Consider the following 19,493-nt stretch of genomic DNA (forward strand, 5'->3'; position numbering starts at 1 on the left):
GTTCGATCATTCATCATATGAATATCCATTTGCATGCTTCGAACATCTCTATGTTCCCTACCAATGAAACGTGGTACTCTGCATCGCAAATGCTAGTCTCAAACTCGAGCGATCCTTATCCTTATTTTCGGACGACTCAATCGACTAGGAACTGTTTAGAATATACAGTGACTATAAGATGTGTTTCATGATAGTCATCCCCATGTACTACCACATCTTACATACACTATAGTATATTCAAGGTCTTTATCAAAACAACAATAGTATATCACAATATAACAATATGAAGAAAGATAAAGTCATTGCCATTAATAAAATGTAAATTATATTAAACAAAGATTGTTTACACAAAGAGTCATAAAAGCCCTTAGCCACAAGTTGGCTATCCGGGCACCCACTCTTTCACTAACACAGGGCTCGACAGACTTCAACGAATCTGTACGAAGATAAGAGATTATCAACTACAACGATTACTCACAAGCCAATGCTTCAACAATTCTAAAACGATTCGAAACCCAAAACTCAAACCGACGGCATAACGACTATAAACTGAACAAACCGAAAATGCAGACAACAGTTCAATACCGATATAACCTCATATCAATGCCCAAAACAACAATAACAAAGCAAACCCATCAATCTCAAAATCCAACTTTTCGAAAATGGCTTCCAAAAATCATAACAAATCCGAACGTCGATCTAATTCAAAACCGACAGATAATAAACGATCAGAACTCTGTCAAGAACAATATACTCGAATCTAGAACGATTCTAACAACATCCAAAAACTAGAATGTATCCGATCGTAGAAAAACTTACGATATAACGGAGCTCTCGCTGCAGTGATCGCTAATATGCCTTCAGAAATAATTTCCAACGGACGGATCGAGCTCGGACTGGATTTTGAAAGCTTGAAGAGGCGTCTTCAATGGTGCTTCTCGGTTTGGGGGAGGAAGAAGAGTGGATGACCAAGTCAATACAAGTGTAGATAATATATAAAATCCAATAATTGCATTTTAGTCCCTGAAATTTCCAAAATTTGCAAAAAGGACCCTAATCAAAAACAAGTCGGCTTGTGAACTATGTAATCTCCGGTTAACTCAAATAAACTCATTTAAGATAAAAACGGGGCGTTACACACTGGTATACTACTAGACTCATATTAGTCTAAGTGAGTATTTATTATTCTAGTTAAGGATTTTGAAGGATAAATAGTGATACAATGATTTTCTGCCTATAGGATTGGACCAGAGAACTTGTATCGCTAGGTTGCTTAATTTGACGTATGGACGTACTATCCGAGATACCCTGGTTGAGTATGCATTTTCTACAATTGCATGTTTTATGTAGCATTGATTATATGTGAATTTATTATGTCACGGATATTATGCTGCATGCATTGGCACGTTGAGCCTGTATTTCATTGATACTACCAGTAGAGGGGTCGCTCAGCCCCATTTTATTTTATGGATGGATGTCATGGTTTTGGATCTGGATAGTCCATTGTTTGATGATATGGGAGTCACCTCCTGATGCGACTGCCCAGCGTGCTACATACCATGGAGCCTTTGACTGAGCAGTGTTCATTATAGGTTCCCAGTACCTTTCACTTGCATATACACTCATAGAACTTGTATACGCATGCTTTCGTACTGAGCTTTTTATGCTCACGTACTCGTTTTTGTCATGAACACCCTATTCCATGGGGCATGACTCAGGTTGGATGAACCTGGTGGTAGCGGTCGTTGAGCTACAGCATGGTGGATTTGTACTGTACCAGGTTTTTGTTGTAATTGGGATTTTAGTTTTACCTTCCTTGGGGTTTTATAACATTATTGGCTGTTGTTGAAAGAGTAGGTGCCCGGTGAGCCAACTTGTGGCTAAGGGCTTTGATGACTCTTTGTATAAACAATCTTTTGTTTAATATAATTTACACTTTTATTAATGGCAATGACTTTATCTTTCTTCATATTGTTATATTGTGATATACTATTGTTGTTTTGATAAAGACCTTGAATATACTATAGTGTATGTAAGATGTGGTAGAACATGGGGATGTCTATCATGAAACACATCTTATAGTCACTGTATATTCTAAACTGTTCCTAGTCGATTGAGCCGTCCGATAATAAGGATAAGGATCGCTCGAGTTTGAGACTATCATTTGCGATGCAGAGTACCATGTTTCATTGGTAGGGAACATAGAGATGTTCGAAGCATGCAAATGGATATTCATATGATGAATGATCGAACTACCCTATCCGGACTTTCCAAGTGGTTATCACTTATCGAGTGGATAAAGTCCGCGGTTTTGGTTGTATACCATTAGTCCTTACTACTTGAAACATCATTGAGACTCTATATGCTAGTACTATGCCTTGACTCATTTACCGACTCTATTGGGGTCATCAGGTGTCGGGATTGGGTACAGTTACAACACATATAGGAGTCGATACTTTGTTGTCAAGGATTCACCACATACTTGCGAGTATGGATATCCTATGCGATCTGAGGAGATATTAGTGTGACGAATCTCTGGCCAGAGTACATGATGTGTTTTAAGAAATGGTTTCTTAGTAACACATGCGATGTCACTATTTGATCTTCAAGATGTATTGCATAGTTATCGAATCTCGAACGACTCTCGATTTACCAATGGTTGTTGATTCGATCGGGATATATGGATGAAGGGACCATACTGTACGCTAACCAAAATCTATTAGTTCTTGCAGGCACTATCAGTGATACCTAGGGAATCATGGGGCGATGTTGCTAGACGCTCTTACCATGATTCGATGGGCAAGTCGGAAATTGTTGTTCCGAGTCACAAGGAGTTGTGAGCCCACGGCTAGCTGTATCCCTGAACCATTGAGGGTCACACAGAGTAATGGATTTTTAATCCCCGTTGAGATAGTTAAATTTAAAGAGTTAAATTTAATGAACAAAGAAGTTGGACTTCTTAATTAAGAGTAGAGGAGTAAGATTTCCTAAAATGACATAGGGATGGGCATTTTTGGAAATCACTGAATTCGGATTCAGAAAAATTTATCTTGACTTTAAAAGGTGCAGAAATGGTTTCTGTGCACATTGGTGAAATCGGTTTATCAATCGGAGTCATGATGAATTTTATATTAATTTCTGAACATGCAGGCTTTGCTTGTCGGGCTTGAACTTATGACTAATGGGCCCTAAGCTGTTAGCGGCCTACATTATAAATAAGTTATTGCAGTACAGAAATTAAACACAACAGGTCACAAATTTTCGAAAAACCTAGTATTTTTCTCTGACAGTGGCCGCCCCTCTCCCCTCTGCTCGGAAAATCCAGTCTGTGAATTTTGAATTACAGTCTGGTTTAACGGATCAAATTCGTTAATTCTCTTCGTAGAAAATTTTGATAGATTTTCTAGTGCAATCTATCAGAGGGATTAATTATCCGTTCGTGGACCTGATTGAAGAACAGTTCGTCCATCAGTTCCAGGGATATACAACAAGAGCAGAGCAATCTGTTGGTGTCCATAATCTCGATTCGAGATTGGAGGTAAAAATTTATAATTGTTATTTAATTTTTACACACACAATTTAATCATTAAGTTTTGATACCCATTATGGAATCGTTCCATATAAAATTTTTAAACTTCTGCTGCACCGGGTATCAATTCTGATTGATCTGATCGCCGCGTTCTCCAACAGTGGTATCAAAGCCAGGTTGCTCAGATCAAGCGATTAAATTAATTGATTGTACAAATATTTTAAGCCTCGGTTTTTGAAACAAAATAAATATTTTAAAAAATAAAAATTTTTTTCGGGCAAAACCCGGGCAACGATTGCCATGACCAATTTTGTAGGTGTATGTTAGGAATTTATATTTGTTTTTATTGTTGGATTTATTAATGGGCCTGGTTTATGGCCCAATATGAATTGTCATATGTAATAAAAGTGGACTTGGTTTATGGCCCGTTCCCACCCCTTAAAAATGTATCCCCTACTTGTCATTGTTATTTATTGTAAATACATTAGATTTAGTGGGAGATGAAGATTTGAAGACGGAGGTGGGCCCAGCAGACAATAAAGACAGAAGAAATGTAAATTAGAAGCTCAATGTAATAGGATTGCATTGCATACTGCATATTACCTAGGATTGGACTAAGACTCGTGATTGGCAACCACGGGTCGATTAGAAATGGAATCGATCATCCTATATAATATATGATAATATTGTTGTATGCATGTTTTAGAAAAAATTGTGTGAATCCGGCAAGCATACAAAAATTTTAAAATGATGAGACAAATTTTCAAAATTAAAATCCCTCATTTTAAATATGATTTAAAATTGATATCAAGATATATAAAGGAAATTTAAATTTGTTTAAATGTTCCTACCTTCCATCAACGATCAATGTATGAGATGCTACCCGCAGATACGGTCCGACTCATATTATTGGGGGGGGCCCGTTCGTCGGAGAGTTGTACATTGGATCGACACATGTTGTAAGTTGGGTGGAAATCCCATGGGATCGGCTCATATTATTGGGGGATCCACATGGCGACCGTCCATCACAACTTAATATTGATGGGTCATCTTGACATGTCACAATAAACGGCGTCATATTATTGGGCCCTTATTGGACATGAGGTAAAAACGTGGAGGTTGCTTTGGAAGCAATTGGGCTCTACCTTTTGAAAATTATGGTTGGCTGATATTATTCGGGACCATAGTTTGTCAATTGGACTCCATGTTCTCACTAAGGAAAACAGTTTCCCGTTTTCACCAGAGGGTAGTGAAATCGTTAAAATAGTGGGAGTGAGATTCATAAAATAAATTTCGCCTATTTTATGTCTTAGTAAATTAATTAAACAATCACTGATATTTGTTTGTTTCTTTTCAGTATTTCATAAAGATGAATTCGCGTAATCCACTTTTCTCGATCCTCGAACAAAATAAATTGACTGGCGCAAACTATACGAAATGGTTCCGTAAGTTGAAGATTGTCTTGACTTCGGAGAAGATGCTCTACGTGTTAGAAAAATCTCCTCCGAAGGAAGCACCAGCTGACATAAGTCCGGAAGAGTTAGCCAACATGGTGGGACCATGATATCAAGGCCAAATGCTATATGCAAGCCTCGATGTCTGATGAACTCCAGAGGCGATTTGAGGACACCGTGAATGCTGCTGACATTCACGTGCAACTCAAGGAACTTTTTGGGGCTCAATCGAGGGATGAAAGGTTCGCTACTGTAAAGGAGCTAATGACGTGTCGCATGCGTGAAGGGACTTCGGTCCGTGATCATGGGGTACGAGTGATTTGGCTCATACAAAAGTTGGTAACCCTTGATTTGGTGTTGGAGCATGAACTCAACGTGGACTTACTACTTCTATCTCTTCCTTCTTCGTTTGACGGATTTGTGGTGAATTTCAATATGAACAAGATAGAGGCCTCCCTTGAAGAGATGGTCAATATGCTTGTGACATATGAATCCACTTTAAAGAAGGATAAACCGGCTTTCTTGGTGGGCTCCTCTTCTTCTGCTAAGAAGGGGCCAAGTACAGAGGGTAAGAAACGTTCTGCCCCACCCAAGAAAATCGAACCCGAGAAGAAGTACAAGACAAAGGCTTCAAACATGGAAAAGTCCAAGGATGTTTGCCATTACTGCAAGAAGCCCGGTCATTGAAAGCGTAACTGCAAGGAATATCTAGAGCAGTTGCGAACTGCGAAGGGTATGTTCTATATTGAAATAAATGTTTCACTTAATACTACTTCTTGGGTATTGGATACCGGATGTGGATCTCACATTTGCAATGATTTGCAGGTGATGACAAGAAGTCGCAGGCTTATAATGGGTGAGACCCAGCTGAGGCTCGGAAATGGTTCCAGAGTTGAAGCTAAAGCTGTGGGAGATATTTATTTAATTTTGCAGAACGGTTTTAAGTTACTTTTGAGAGATGTTTTATTTGTTCCGGATTTGATTAAAAACATTATTTCTGTTTCTATGCTTGATAGAGATGGTTATTCTTGCAATTTTGTGAATGAGATTTGCAATATTTACAAGAATGAATGTTTGATTGGAAATGGACAACTTGAAAATGATCTATATAACTTAAAACTAAAAGACGTTCCAATAAATTATGTTGATAAACCGGCAACAACAAACAAAAGGAAAATCGATAGCCAAAACCCGGCAAACCTTTGGCATGCTAGGTTAGGTCATATTTCCTCAAGGAGGATGAACAAGCTAGTGGGAGAGGGCATGTTTGATATGTCTGATATTAACTCTCTACCTAAAAGGAAAAATGACTAAATCTCCTTTTAAGGGGAAACCTGAGCGTAGTCAAAATCTGTTGGATTTGATCCATACATATGTTTGTGGTCCATTTAGAGTTGGTACTCAATATGGCCACACCTACTTCATTACCTTTACTGATGATTATTCAAGGTATGGGTATTTATATTTAATGAAATATAAGTCTGAAGCATTTGAAAAGTTCAAAGAATTCAAGGCTGAAGTAGAAAACAAGCTAGGTAAAAGTATTAAAGCACTTCGATCGGATCGAGGTGGAGAATACTTGAGTACCGAGTTTTTGGACTATCTAAAAGAGAATGTGATTCTCTCTCAGTGGACTCCTCCTATGACACCACAGCTGAATGGTGTATCGAAGCGTCGTAATCAAACTTTGTTGGACATGGTTCGATCCATGATGAGCTTCACTGAGCTTCCACCTTCGTTTTGGGGCTATGCGCTTGAAACGGCGGTATTGTTGTTGAACAACGTCCACACCAAAGCAGTGGACAAAACACCATACGAGTTATGGAATGGCAAAGCTCCTAAGTATTCGTACTTGAGGATTTGGGGATGTCCCGCTTACGTGAAGCAGACAGTGGGAGATAAGTTGGATAGTCGATCCACCTTATGTTATTTTGTATGGTATCCGAAGAATTCAATCGGATATTATTTCTATCATCCTGCTAAAACAAAGGTGTTTGTTTCAAGGAATGCCACCTTCTTGGAGAAGGAGTTCTTATCGGATAAGAAAGGCGAGATGATGGAACTCGAATAAATTCGAAAAGAACCCGAAATACAAAATAACGATCCTACACCTCAGGAACCATTGATAGACACGCCTGTACCTAGAAGATCCGAGAGGACTTCTAGACCTCCTATTCGATATGGTCTTCTTCTTGAAGGGGATCAAGATGAACCCGATGTTGGATGTGATCCAAGAAACTTCAAGGAAGCAATTTCTGATGCGGATTCAAATTTATGGCTTGAAGCTATGCAGTCGGAAATAGATTCGATGCATACAAACCAAGTTTGGTCTTTAGTAGATCCTCCCGATGGAAATGTTCCAATAGGGTGTAAATGGATCTACAAGAGAAAGCTTGGGCCTGATGGTAAGGTATTGACCTACAAGGCGCGATTGGTGGCGAAAGGTTATACTCAAAGACAAGGAGTTGACTTTGATGAAACTTTTTCACCAGTTGCAATGTTCAAGTCCATAAGAATCCTTATTGCCATAGCTGCTTGGTATGACTATGAGATATGGCAAATGGATGTGAAGACTGCTTTTCTTAATGGAGACATTAAGGAAGAAATCTATATGAAGCAGCCTAAGGGGTACACATCCATGGGAAGCGAGCATAAGGTATGCAAGCTTCAGAGATCAATTTATGGTCTAAAACAAGCATCAAGAAGTTGGAACCAGAAATTTGATGAAACAATAAAGGATTTTGGTTTCATCAAGAACCCGGAGGAACCATGCGTGTACAAGAAAGTAGTTAAGGATGCTGTGACATTCTTAGTACTTTATGTTGATGACATCCTACTCATTGGGAATGACGTAGGGATGTTGCAGTCAACAAAGATATGGTTATCAGGTAGATTCTCGATGAAGGATTTGGGTGAGGCATCCTATATTCTAGGGATACAGATCTATAGAGATAGATCTAAGAGAATGATAGGACTCACTCAATCAACCTACATCGACACCATATTGAAACGGTTTTCAATGGATGGGTCCAAAAGAGGACATCTACCCATGTGTCATGGAGTTTCTCTATCCAAGTCTATGTGTCCCAAGACTGATGAAGAGATAGAGAAAATGACACATGTACCATATGCGTCAGCCATAGGTAGTATCATGTATGGGATGATTTCTACCAGATCGGATGTAGCATTTGCTCTGAGTGTCACGAGCAGATATCAAGCTAATCCCGGTCAAATGCATTGGAAAGCCGTGAAGGACATTCTTAAGTACTTACGAAGGACTAAGAATATGTTCATGGTATATGGAGGAAGAGAACTAAAATTGGAAGGCTATACCGACTCTAGCTTCCAAAGTGACGTGGATGACTCGAAGTCAACCTCTGAATTTGTGTTCATGCTCAATGGCGGTGCTGTCTCTTGGAAGAGTTCCAAGAAGGACACCACAGCGGATTCCACCACTGAGGCAGAATACATTGCAGCATCAGCTGCTGCTAAAGAGGCCGTTTGGATGACGAATTTTGTCCAAGAGTTGGGCGTCATTCCTGAAGTTGTTGGTCCAGTCCCGGTGTACTGTGACAACACGGGTGCCATTGCTCAGGCAAAGGAACCAAGGTCTCATCAAAGATCCAAACACGTACTGAGAAAATACCACATCATCCGGGAGATTGTGGAAGGAGGAGACATCACTGTCGAAAGAGTGGCCTCTGCAGACAATATCGCTGATCCACTTACTAAGCCCTTGCCAGGACCATTATTTGACAAACATCGCGAAGCAATGGGTCTACGTAGTATGACTAGTTGGCTTTGGGGCAAGTGGGAGATTGAAAGAGTAGGTGCCCGGTGAGCCAACTTGTGGCTAAGGGCTTTGATGACTCTTTGTATAAACAATCTTTTGTTTAATATAATTTACACTTTTATTAATGGCAATGACTTTATCTTTCTTCATATTGTTATATTGTGATATACTATTGTTGTTTTGATAAAGACCTTGAATATACTATAGTGTATGTAAGATGTGGTAGAACATGAGGATGTCTATCATGAAACACATCTTATAGTCACTGTATATTCTAAACTGTTCCTAGTCGATTGAGCCGTCCGATAATAAGGATAAGGATCGCTCGAGTTTGAGACTATCATTTGCGATGCAGAGTACCACGTTTCATTGGTAGGGAACATAGAGATGTTCGAAGAATGCAAATGGATATTCATATGATGAATGATCGAACTACCCTATCCGGACTTTGACTCGTTTACCAACTCTATTGGGGTCATCAGGTGTCGGGATTGGGTACAGTTAAAACACATATAGGAGTCGATGCTTTGTTGTCAAGGATTCACCACATACTTGCGAGTGTGGATATCCTATGCGATCTGAGGAGATATTAGTGTGACGAATCTCTGGCCAGAGTACATGATGTGTTTTAAGAAATGGTTTCTTAGTAACACATGCGATGTCACTATTTGATCTTCAAGATGTATTGCATAGTTATCGAATCTCGAACGACTCTTGATTTACCAATGGTTGTTAATTCGATCGGGATATATGGATAAAGGGACCGTACTGTACGCTAACCAAAATCTATTGGTTCTTGCAGGCACTATCAGTGATACCTAGGGAATCATGGGGCGATGTTGCTAGACGCTCTTACCATGATTCGATGGGCAAGTCGAAAATTGTTGTTCCGAGTCACAAGGAGTTGTGAGCCCACGGCTAGCTGTATCCCTGAACCATTGAGGGTCACACAGAGTAATGGATTTTTAATCCCCGTTGAGATAGTTAAATTTAAAGAGTTAAATTTAATGAACAAAGAAGTTGAACTTCTTAATTAAGAGTAGAGGAGTAAGATTTCCTAAAATGACATAGGGATGGGCATTTTTGGAAATCACTGAATTCGGATTCAGAAAAATTTATCTTGACTTTAAAAGGTGTAGAAATGGTTTCTGTGCACATTGGTGAAATCGGTTTATCAATCGGAGTCATGATGAATTTTATATTAATTTCTGAACATGCGGGCTTTGCTTGTCGGGCTTGAACTTATGACTAATGGGCCCTAAGCTGTTAGAGGCCTACATTATAAATAAGTTATTGCAGTACAGAAATTAAACACAACAGGTCACAAATTTTCGAAAAACCTAGTATTTTTCTCTGACAGTGGCCGACCCCTCCCCTCTGCTCGGAAAATCCAGTCTGTGAATTTTGAATTACAGTCTGGTTTAACGGATCAAATTCGTTAATTCTCTTCGTAGAAACTTCTGATAGATTTTCTAGTGCAATCTATCAGAGGGATTAATTATCCGTTCGTGGACCTGATTGAAGAACAGTTCGTCCATCAGTTCCAGGGATATACAACAAGAGCAGAGCAATCTGTTGGTGTCCATAATCTCGATTCGAGATTGGAGGTAAAAATTTATAATTGTTATTTAATTTTTACACACACAATTTAATCGTTAAGTTTTGATACCCATTATGGAATCGTTCCATATAAAATTGTAGTATTCGTTTGGATTAGTTGTATTCTGCCAGTAGGTTTTAATTGTTTTAATTAAGTTTCCATTGAATTTTTTGATTATCGCTTTTAAGTTGATTTGCATGCATTAAGCTTTGGTTAATTAGTGATTCGGGTTGGGTAACTACAACATTCAACTGGACCCGAGCATAACTAAAAAGGACCCAACTCATGTACTCTACAAAATATTCAAATTTACCTGTCACATCCCAAAAAGACAATCAGTTGTGCCAATCAATTTTTGGATAAGAATTTTCGTACATTAATCCGACGGATATTTTGAAGGGCTGCAGGTGAACTACTTTTTACTATGGATAGAGATGATGACGTGGACAAAATACAAAGGAATGTATACTATTTTTTGAAGCAAATCGGTTTTGAAAATTGAGACCGTTGAAAAATTTATTCTATAAAGAGGATTTGAAATTCAATTGAGAAGATATTACCCGATTTTCTAAGCATTATCAAGCACTTGCAAGCTTTGAATGCGTCCATTGAATTCTCATATGCTTAATTTCAAAGATATCAGGCACACACTTCAAGTTCTTATTTGATCAATTATCAAAGATCATCTTTGTGCAAGTCTTGAGTTGTAATTTTTTTGTAATTTACATCAGTTGTATACTATAATAGTTAAGTTGTGACTATGAGTTTTAGTTGAAGCAGTGTAATAAGTCCTAACTGAATCGAGGTTTTACCGGTCATTCTAATTCTTAAAGTCTTCTAGTGAAATCCATCTAGTGATTGGAAAAAAGGGTGACGTAGGAATATTTAAATTTCCGAACATCCATAAATATTTTTTTTTATTTACTTTCAGTCAAACATATTTCCAATACATTTATTCAGTTGTTCTAATTTGCCAATTGATCTATTTCCGCACAATTTTTTTGGTTAAGTGACATAGACAGTCAAGAAAGAACAGTGGTTTAGTTGACACCTCAACTAACATAATTTTTGAAGCAGAACATTTCATAAGTGTGTATTCACCCCTCCCTATACACACATTTTTTATCCTAACAAGTGGTATCAGAGCGAGAATCGTTCTTTCTTCTGAACACATATGCTTAGTGGCATCATTTAGAAAAATTCAATAAAGAGGACTATGGTGACTGGAAGATTAGAATGCAATCTCAACTTGTGTTGAAGATTAAATTATCAAGTTTTGATGTTAAACAAAATACTTAAGACAAAATTAAAAGACCAAGTTAAGTAACTCAACTGGACGAAATTGAACAATTGAACTGAGTTACTCAACTGGACCAATCATTTGAAGTTAAGAAACAACCCAAAGATTAGCTGGACATTTAAACGAATAGACTGGACGACTAAAGTTATCAGAAAATTCAATACTGAACATAACAGTGAATTTGAAGAAAAAAATGGTGACTGAAGTTAGCACCTTAACTAAACCATAACTGGAAGAATATCTCGACTAGTCAAGGGTTCTTGTTGAAGTTTGGGCGACCGACACTTATCATAATATTCAAGAAAGTCAGTTTCAGCCACTGAACATTCCATAAACTATCAGAGTCCTTCAGATTTGAATTGTTACTATTTATGGAAAAGGACAAAACACACTTTAGATGCCGCAACAGTGGTAGTACGCATAATTGTACTAGTGTACCCAAACTGAAAAGTTGTATTGAAAGTTATGAGAGATATTCCCAAGGAGTAGGATGTCAGGATCATGTCCATGAAAGTGTCAAAGGATCTTAAAAATTTAGAACTAGATGACTTGTTTGAAGAATTAAAGGCCTACGAGTTTGAGCTTCAGAGTAGAGAGGGTGATGAGTCGGCCACCCAAGTAACAAATGCCTTAGCAGCAGTCAAACTTGAATCCTCTAGTTCAGTCGAGAAATTTGCAGAGCAGTTGAGTAATGATGCAAGTCATTATTTGTAAAAATTTTGAATTTTTTTTGAGAAAGAATCAACGTGGATCCTATCGAAGAACCTATCAAAAGAAGGACTCAACTGATGAGTCAAACACATGCTTCAATTATGGAAAGATGGACCACTTCATTTCTGATTGTAAGCAAAAGAATTACGAGAAGAAATATGCTGAGAAGATCAAAAATTCCCATGAAAGAAAAAAGTCCAAAGAAGAGAAGAATCCATATAAAAAGAGACATGAGGTGTTGATTGTTGAAGATAGCAAGTCCAAGTGGGCAGATTCTGGTAGTGACTCATCCAAATCAGATATTTCATGTAGCTCCAGTGATGATGATGAAGTCAAATTCAAATACAACTAGACTGGACATTTATACGACTAGACTAGACGAACGACTAAAGTTATCAAAAAATCAATATTGAACATAGAAATAAATTTGAAGACAAAAATGGCGACTTAAGTTAGCACCTTAACTAAACCATAACTAGAAGAATATCTCGACTAGTCAAGGATTCTCTGGGTGACTGACAATTATCATAATATTCAAGAAAGTCAGTTTTAGTCAATTATAATGGATAATGTAAAGAATATGGGGGGATTTCTAACATACCCACAGTGGGAATGCAAAAAGTGACGAATTATAAAATTCAAAGGGGCATTCCATTATCATCATGGGAAAAACTACCACCAATCACAAGGAACATATGATGAGCACAATCACTATTTTGCACAACCTCCTCAATGGATTTGCCTTGAAACTCAGGAGCGTGTTGCATCCAAGAAAAGAGAGATACACTGATGTGAGTTTTTCCAGGTCGTAGAGGAAGAATTAATTTGTCTAAAGATAAATATATGAAGAAACTTCAATTTTGAACTAGAAATGGAAGTGTCGCAACTTGTTGAAGCAATTAAGTTTTAGTATCAACATATTTAAAGGCAAAACTGGACCAAGCTTAATTGATAAATTTTGAACTAAGTATTTTTGTCCACGATCTTAAATGATATTACTAAACTGGACTAAACAAGCTGGAATGGACTCATGGCCTTAACTGGAAGTAGTTGAGTAAATGGAATCTACAACCACAACTGAACTCAGAACCATGATAGGATTCAGGACATTCGAAATAGTCCAAGAAGAGTTCCTAGTGCCTAGGAGTTAGGATGATCCGAAGCTGGGATCGGACGGTCCGATCTCCATTGGATAAGTTAAGATAAAATCAAGATTTGATTGGACAGCTGCAGGAGTTTGGACGACTCGAAGAGAAGATTGGACAATTCGATCTGTTCAAAGGTTTCGATTGAGTTCGGAAGCATAGGGAGTTCGGACTATCCGAACTTGGGATCGGACCATCCGAACTCTGTCGGTAACCAGCTGTCAGGATAAGGGGACACATGTTCGAAGGGAAATCGTTGGGGACGATCGGATGATCCAAACTTGGGGATCGGATCATCCGATCTCCGTCTATAAATAGGGATCCAAGAGTCTCATTTGAAAATCGCACAATCGACTTCCCTCTCCTATTCTAGGTTGATTCTAGGGGTTTCTAGGCATTATTCTTGGGACCAGGAGGCGACGAGGCTCCACCGGGGTTGTATTATAGTTGTGCTCAAGTTTTGAGACTGTCGTCATCAGTGGGCTATCGACAGACACTGGTATACTACTAGACTCAGATTTGTCTAAGTGAGTATCTATTATTCTAGTTAAGGATTTTGAAGGATAAATAGTGATACAATGATTTTCTGCCTATAGGATTGGACCAGAGAACTTGTATCGCTAGGTTGCTTACTTTGACGTACGGACGTACTATCCGAGATACCCTGGTTGAGTATGAATTTTCTATGATTGCATGTTTTATGTGGCATTGATTATATGTGAATTTATTATGTCAGGAATATTATGCTGCATGCATTGGCACGTTGAGCCTGTATTTCATTGATACTACCAGTAGAGGGGTCGCTCAACCCCATGTTATTTTGTGGATGGATGTCATGGTTTTGGATCTGGATAGTCCATTGTTTGATGATATGGGAGTCACCTCCTGATGCGACTGCCCAGCGTGCTACATACCATGGAGCCTTTGACTGAGCAGTGTTCATTATAGGTTCCCAGTACCTTTCACTTGCATATACACTCATGACACTTGTATACTCATGCTTTCGTACTGAGCTTTTTATGCTCACGTACTCGGTTTTGTCATGGACACCCTATTCCATGGGGCAGGACTCAGGTTGGATGAACCTGGTGGTAGCGGTCGCTGAGCTACAGCATGGTGGATTTGTACTGTACCAGTTTTTTGTTGTAATTGGTATTTTAGTTTTACCTTCCCTAGGGTTGAATAACATTATTGGCTGTTGTAGTATTCGTTTGGATCAGTTGTATTCTGCCAGTAGATTTTAATTGTTTTAATTAAGTTTCCATTGAATTTTTTGATTATCGCTTTTAAGTTGATTTGCATGCATTAAGCTTTGGTTAATTAGTGATTTCGGGTTGGGTGACTACAACATTCAACTGGACCCGAGCATAACTAAAAAGGACCCAAACTCATGTACTCTACAAAATATTCAAATTTACCTATCACATCCCAAAAAGACTATCAGTTGTGCCAATCAATTTTTGGATAAGAATTTTCGTACATTAATCCGACGGATATTTTGAAGGGCTGCAGGTGAACTACTTTTTACTATGGATAGAGATGATGACGTGGACAAAATACAAAGGAATGTATACTATTTTTTGAAGCAAATCGGTTTTGAAAATTGAGACCGTTGAAAAATTTATTCTATAAAGAGGATTTGAAATTCAATTGAGAAGATATTACCCGATTTTCTAAGCATTATCAAGCACTTGCAAGCTTTGAATGCATCCATTGAATTCTCATATGCTTAATTTCAAAGATATCAGGCACACACTTCAAGTTCTTATTTGATCAATTATCAAAGATCATCTTTGTGCAAGTCTTGAGTTGTAATTTTTTTGTAATTTACATCAGTTGTATACTATAATAGTTAAGTTGTGACTATGAGTTTTAGTTGAAGCAGTGTAATAAGTCCTAACTGAATCGAGGTTTTACTGGTCATTCTAATTCTTAAAGTCTTCTAGTGAAATCCATCTAGTGATTGGAAAAAAGGGTGACGTAGGAATATTTAAATTTCCGAACATCCATAAATATTTTTTTTTATTTACTTTCAGTCAAACATATTTCCAATACATTTATTCAGTTGTTCTAATTTGCCAATTGATCTATTTCCGCACAATTTTTTTGGTTAAGTGACATAGACAGTCAAGAAAGAACAGTGGTTTAGTTGACACCTCAACTAACATAATTTTTGAAGCAGAACATTTCATAAGTGTGTATTCACCCCTCCCTATACACACATTTTTTATCCTAACAAGTGGTATCAGAGCGAGAATCGTTCTTTCTTCTGAACACATATGCTTAGTGGCATCATTTAGAAAAATTCAATAAAGAGGACTATGGTGACTGGAAGATTAGAATGCAATCTCAACTTGTGTTGAATATTAAATTATCAAGTTTTGATGTTAAACAAAATACTTAAGACAAAATTAAAAGACCAAGTTAAGCAACTCAATTGGACGAAATTGGACAACTGAACTGAGTTACTCAACTGGACCAATCATTTGAAGTTAAGAAACAACCCAAAGCTTAGCTGGACATTTAAACGAATAGACTGGACGACTAAAGTTATCAAAAAATTCAATACTGAATATAACAGTGAATTTGAAGAAAAAAATGGTGACTGAAGTTAGCACCTTAACTAAACCATAACTGGAAGAATATCTCGACTAGTCAAGGGTTCTTAATTGAAGTTTGGGCGACTGACACTTATCATAATATTCAAGAAAGTCAGTTTCAGCCACTGAACATTCCATAAACTATCAGAGTCCTTCAGATTTGAATTGTTACTATTTATGGAAAAGGACAAAACACACTTTAGATGTCGCAACAGTGGTAGTACGCATAATTGTACTAGTGTACCCAAACCGAAAAATTGTATTGAAAGTTATGAGAGGTATTCCCAAGGAGTAGGATGTCAGGATCATGTCCATGAAAGAGTCAAAGGATCTTAAAAATTTAGAACTAGAAGACTTGTTTGAAGAATTAAAGGCCTATGAGTTTGAGCTTTAGAGTAGAGAGGGTGATCAGTCGGCCACCCAAGTAACAAATGCCTTATCAGCAGTCAAACTTGAATCCTCCAGTTCAGTCGAGAAATCTGCAGAGCAGTTGAGTAATGATGCAATGTCATTATTTGTAAAATATTTTGAAATTTTTTTGAGAAAGAATCAACGTGGATCCTATCAAAGAACCTATCAAAAGAAGGACTCAACTGATGAGTCAAACACATGCTTCAATTGTGGAAAGACGTGCCACTTCATTTTTGATTGTAAGCAAAAGAATTACGAGAAGAAATATGCTGAGAAGATAAAAAATTCCCATGAAAGAAGAAAGTCCAAAGAAGAGAAGAATCCATATAAAAAGAGACATGAGGTGTTGATTGTTGAAGATAGAAAGTCCAGGTGGGCAGATTCTGGTAGTGACTCATCCAAATCAGATATTTCATTTAGCTCCAGTGATGATGATGAATTCAAATTCAAATACAACTAGACTGGACATTTATACGACTAGACTAGACGAACGACTAAAGTTATCAAAAAATCAATATTGAACATAGAAATAAATTTGAAGAAAAAAATGGCGACTTAAGTTAGCACCTTAACTGAACCATAACTGAAAGAATATCTCGACTAGTCAAGGATTCTCAACTAAAATTTGGGGACTGACAATTATCATAATATTCAAGAAAGTCAGTTTCAGTCACTGAACATTCCATAAACTATCAGAGTCCTTCGGATTTGAATTGTTGCTATTTGTGGAAAAGGACAAAACACACTATAGATGCCGCAATAGTGGTAGTACACATAGTTGTACTAGTGTACCCAAACCGAAAAGTTGCATTGAAAGTTATGAGAGGTCTTCCCAAGGAGTGGGATGTCAGGATCATGGCCATGCATGAGTCAAATGATCTTAAAAATTTAGAACTAGATGACTTGTTTGAAGATTTAAAGGCCTACGAGTTTGAGCTTCAGAGTAGAGAGGGTGATCAATCGGCCACCCCAGTAACAAATGCCTTGGCAGCAATCAAACTGGAATCCTAAAGTTCAGTCGAGAAATTTGTAGTGCAGTTGAGTAATGACACAATGTCATTATTTGTAAAAATTTTTGAAAAGTTTCTGAGAAAGAATCAACGTGGATCCTATCGAAGAACCTATCAAACTAAGGACTCAACTGAGAGTCAAAAAAATGCTTTAATTGTGGCAAGACAGACTACTTCGTTGCTGATTGTAGTAAGCCAATGAATGACGAGAAGAGAGAATAAAGTCCCATGAAAGAATAAATTCCATAGAGGAGAAAAATCCATCCAAAAAAGAGACGTGTGGTGTTGATTGCTGAAAATAGAAAGTTCAAGTGGGCAAATTTTGGTAGTGACTCATCCAAATCAGATATTTCATGTAGCTCCAGTGAAAATGATGAAGTCAAATTCAAATACGACTAGACTGGATGACTAAAGTTATCGGAAAATTCAATATTGAACATAGCAGTGAATTTGAAGACAAAAATGGTGACTTAAGTTAGCACCTTAACTGAATCATAACTAGAAGAATATCTTGACTAGTCTATGGTGTTCAACTAAAGTTTGGGTGACTGACACTTATCATAATATTCAAGAAAGTCATTTTGAGTCACTGAACATTCCATAAACTATCAGAGTCCTTCAGATTTGAATTGTTGCTACTTATGAAAAAGGACAAAACACACTGTAGACACCGCAACAGTGGTAGTACGAAATAGTTTTACTAGTGTACCCAAACCAAAAAGTTGTATTGAAAGTTATGAGAGGTCTTCCCAAGGAGTGGGATGTTAGGACATGGCCATCAGAGAGTCAAAAGATCTTAAAAATTTAGAACTAGATGACTCATTTGAAGATTTAAAGGCCTATGAAGTAGAGAGGGTGATCAATCGGCCCTCCAAGTAACAAATTCCTTAGAAGCAGTCGAGAAATCTACAGAGAAATTGAATAATGACGCAATGTCATTATTTGTAAAAAAAGTTTGAAAAGTTTCTTAGAAAGAATCAACGTGGATCCTATCGAAGAACCTATCAAAATAAGGACTCAACTGATGATCAAACGCATGATTTTATTGGTGCAAGACAAGCCAGTTCATTGCTTATTATACTAAGCCAAAGAATGACGAGAAGAAATATGTTGAGAAGTGTAATGTGAGACCCCGTTTCTAATCTTCTAAACTCAAATAATTAATCATAATCGAACACAATAAGCCGCGGAAAACGAATCAAAAGTTTTTTTTTTTTTTTAAAGAAGCCTCGCGCCCGCGCGAGGTCATCACCTCACGCGCGCGCAGGCTACGTGAACAGAGACTCGCGGAGATACTCGCGCGCGCGCGAGAAGGGAGCTCGCGCGCGCAGGAAAAATCTCCCAAGCCTCTCAAACTCCTTGCGCGCGCGCGAGGTGTTGCCTCGCCCGCGCGCAGGCAAAATGGGCAGAGGGGTCGAGGAGCCTGCGAACAACCAACAAGGCCATTCTAAACAATCCAAGTTCAAACATAATACAAATCAATATTTAGAACATACCAAATCTAGGTTCTGCCCAAATTACAATAACCAGTCGAGTTTCATAAATGAGTTCCACCGACTCAACAAAACTAATACAATTCCAAATAGATTCGACCCTACGACCCGGAGTCTCACTTCTATCAATCTCACCTCCAAGCTAACCAGGACGACTCGGTCCAGCTCCTGATCCTCCTGTTGCCAAGTTACACATACAAAACAAAGACAACAGCCGGAATAATCCGGTTAAAAATATAATTTCTAAGTAAAAGAGACATGCACTCAATATCAAATAAACACCTCAATCAAAATGTGTCAACATAAATCATAACATCGAAATGATATTGAATGAATGCATGGATTTAAAAGTCAAGATTATCAAGTCAGAAAATCATAAAATCGATCGGTACTCGGTTGGGATCCCAGGGTCAAGTCTTCACGACAACTCACCGACGCACCCTTTCG

The sequence above is a fragment of the Henckelia pumila genome, chromosome 1 (genome assembly GCF_033568475.1).
Source record: "Henckelia pumila isolate YLH828 chromosome 1, ASM3356847v2, whole genome shotgun sequence".
Classification (NCBI taxonomy): Eukaryota; Viridiplantae; Streptophyta; class Magnoliopsida; order Lamiales; family Gesneriaceae; genus Henckelia; species Henckelia pumila.